Source organism: Symphalangus syndactylus, chromosome 11 (assembly GCF_028878055.3).
Source record: "Symphalangus syndactylus isolate Jambi chromosome 11, NHGRI_mSymSyn1-v2.1_pri, whole genome shotgun sequence".
In the NCBI taxonomy this organism is placed as follows: domain Eukaryota; kingdom Metazoa; phylum Chordata; class Mammalia; order Primates; family Hylobatidae; genus Symphalangus; species Symphalangus syndactylus.
Genome location: NC_072433.2, coordinates 57,400,395 through 57,403,846, shown reverse-complemented (window position 1 = coordinate 57,403,846; position 3,452 = coordinate 57,400,395). Strand labels below are relative to the sequence as shown.

Below are 3,452 nucleotides of genomic sequence, written 5' to 3'. Positions count from 1 at the left end.
CCTGGAGAGTGACTAATGCTTACGTAGGAAAGGAGAGGGTGTTTCTGCCCCTCCAGGGACTGAGCCAGTAGGGGAGGCTGAGTGCTGGGAACATAGAACTACTGGAGGAAGGAATGGGAGGCGAGGAGGGGGGCAGAGTCAGGGACCCCAGTGTGCTCCTCCTGGGAGATGCACAGCCCCTAGGGGGATGGCAGCCTGGCCCCAGCGGCAGTCCTTGAAGCTCTTCTTTCTCCACTCCGTCAGGGCTCTCTGTCTTCGCTGCCAGAGATAACAGGGTGATGAAATGTTCCGAATCCATCAAATGCCTGCACACCGAGGCAAGGGGCTGCTTTTGCTCTATTCTTGTTTTTTTTTTCTTTTTTCAGTTTTGCCCTCTGATGTCTGCAGAAGTCTTTGACATTAACATGCATGGGTTGGCTCCTACCCTGTGCTGGGTTCTATGGGGGATACAGAGATGAATAAGACATGGCCACTGCCCTTGAAGAGCACACACACCAGTGGGGAAGACAGATGTGAGCTCAAGCACTAAGAGTTAAATACTAATGGCTATTGCACACTGAACACTCACCAGGAGCCTGGCACTGTGCTAAACCTCACTCATTCATTTAATAACTATTAATCAAGTGCCCAGAATATGTCAAGAATGTTTTTTTTTCGGTGACTGGAATCAAATAAGGAACAACACAGCAGTCCTCTACCCTGGTGGAGTTTATCATCCCTGAGGGTGGTAGCGAGGAGAAAGGCAACCAATAAAGAAAGAAAGAAGTCGGCAGCTCAAGTGGCCAAGGCAAGATGGGTCAAAATCAGAGTGGTGGTCATGGTCCTGGAGGTGGCAAGAAGGATGACAAGGACAAGAAAAAGAAATATGAACCTCCTGTACCAACTAGAATGGGGAAAAAGAAGAAGAAAACAAAGGGACCAGATGCTGCCAGCAAACTGCCACTGGTGACACCTCACACTCAGTGCCGGTTAAAATTACTGAAGTTAGAGAGAATTAAAGACTATCTTCTCATGGAGGAAGAATTCATTAGAAATCAGGAACAAATGAAACCATTAGAAGAAAAGCAAGAGGAGGAAAGATCAAAAGTGGATGATCTGAGGGGGACCCCGATGCCAGTAGGAACCTTGGAAGAGATCATTGATGACAATCATGCCATCGTGTCTCCATCTGTGGGCTCAGAACACTACGTTAGCATTCTTTCATTTGTAGACAAGGATCTGCTGGAACCTGGCTGCTCGGTCCTGCTCAACCACAAGGTGCGTGCCATGATAGGGGTGCTGATGGATGACACGGATCCCCTGGTCACAGTGATGAAGGTGGAAAAGGCCCCCCAGGAGACCCATGTGGATATTGGGGGGTTGGACAACAAAATTCAGGAAATTAAGGAATCTGTGGAGCTTCCTCTCACCCATCCTGAATACTATGAAGAGATGGGTATAAAGCCTCCTAAGGGGTTCATTCTCTATGGTCCACCTGGCACAGGTAAAACCTTGCTAGCCAAAGCAGTAGAAAACCAAACCTCAGCCACTTTCTTAAGAGTGGTTGGCTCTGAACTTATTCAGAAGTACCTAGGTGATGGGCCCAAACTCGTACGGGAATTGTTTCGAGTTACTGAAGAACATGCACCATCCATCGTGTTTATTGATGAAATTGATGCCATTGGGACAAAAAGATATGACTCCAATTCTGGTGGTGAGAGAGAAATTCAGTGAACAATGTTGGAACTGCTGAACCAGTTGGATGGATTTGATTCTAGGGGAGATGTGAAAGTTATCATGGCCACAAACTGAATAGAAACTTTGGATCCAGCACTTATCAGACCAGGCCGCATTGACAGGAAGATTGAGTTCCCCCTGCCTGATGAAAAGACGAAGAAGCGCATCTTTCAGATTCACACAAGCAGGATGACGCTGGCTGATGATGTAACCCTGGACGACTTGATCATGGTTAAAGATGACCTCTCTGGTGCTGACATCAAGGCAATCTGTACAGAAGCTGGTCTGATGGCCTTAAGAGAATGTAGAATGAAAGTAACAAATGAAGACTTCAAAAAATCTAAAGAAAATTGTTCTTTATAAGAAACAGGAAGGCACCCCTGAGGGGCTGTATCTCTAATGAACCATGGCTGCCATCAGGAAAATTGTTGGGAGATTTCTCAATCCCTGAAAGGGATGAGGTTGGGGGAGTTGCCCAGAGGAATCCCTGTTCTCATTGATTTTTATTAGCAAAACATCCTGTGTCTTTTGGAGTACTATGTGTAAGTGCCCATTGGGTGGCCTGTCTGTTGGTCACTGTGCAGCAGTCTGCTTCCCAATAAAGCGTGCTCTTTCACAAAAAAAAAAAAGAAAGAAAGAAAGAAAAAGAAAGAAAGAAAGAAAGAAAGAAAGAAAGAAAGAAAGAAAGAAAGAAAGAAATCTATAATACACCTGGAGGTGATCACTTACAAGGCAAAGTAAATGGAGAGTAACGGGGAAGCCATTTTATAGCAGGTAGGTCTGGGGAAGCCTCACCAATGAATGAATGGAATAAGAGAGTGAGTCATGGGGATGCCTGAAGAAGAGTGTTCCAGGTTGACAACACAGCCAGTGAAAAGGCTCTGAGCATGTGGAGGCCAGCAGCCCAAAGCAGAGGGAGATGGAGGAGGGTGGGAAATTAGATCAGAGAAGTCAAGAAGCCAAGGGAAGAACTTCGGATTTTATTCTAAGGACAATGAAAATTTACTGGATTGTTTTAAAGCAAAGGAGTAACATTAAGTTAAGTTTGCAAAGGATCACTGAGCACAGTGTAGGAATGAACAAGGGTGAAAGCTGGGGACCAGTCATGAGGTTCTAAGGGCAGCCACAACTATTTCCATTGTGGACATTGGAAAAGCTGAGGCTGGGAGGCCAAGGCAGGCAGATGACCTGAGGTCAGGAGTTTGAGACTAGCCTGGCCAACACAGTGAAACCCTGTCTTTACTAAAAATACAAAAAAATTAGCTGGGCATGGTGGCGCACACTTGTAATCTCAGCTACTGGGGAGGCTGAGGCATGAGAATCGCTTGCACCCAGGAGGCGGAGGTTTCAGTGAGCCAAGATCATGCTACTGCACTCCAGCCTGGGCAACAGAATAAAAAAAAAAAAAAAAAAGAAAAGAAAAGGAGAAGAAAAGAAAAGAAAAGAAAAGAAAAGAAAAGAAAAAAGAAAGGAAAAGCTGAGCCTGGAAGCTGAAAATTATCTCTGGTTTCAACCCTGGTAAGTAAAAAATTAGAGGACAAAGCCAGAATGGTCTGGGTCCAGACTCTCTGCCATTAATTCCTGTGATCCACCAACTCCCTGCTAACTTGAGTAAAAGGCCCAAAATTATCCTTATTGTATGGTGTGTACAAATCTCAACCTGGAGGTTCAGAGGAGAGAGCAAACCCCTGCTGATGGGTGGCAAATCAGGGAGGACTTCAGGCTGGAAGTGATGG

General features: G+C 45.7%; 1 pseudogene; it reads left to right on the top strand.

The window, feature by feature from the left end:
• Positions 1–772: 772 nt before the first annotated feature.
• Positions 773–2,406, top strand: LOC129457523 (26S proteasome regulatory subunit 4-like; annotated as a pseudogene).
• Positions 2,407–3,452: the final 1,046 nt, after the last annotated feature.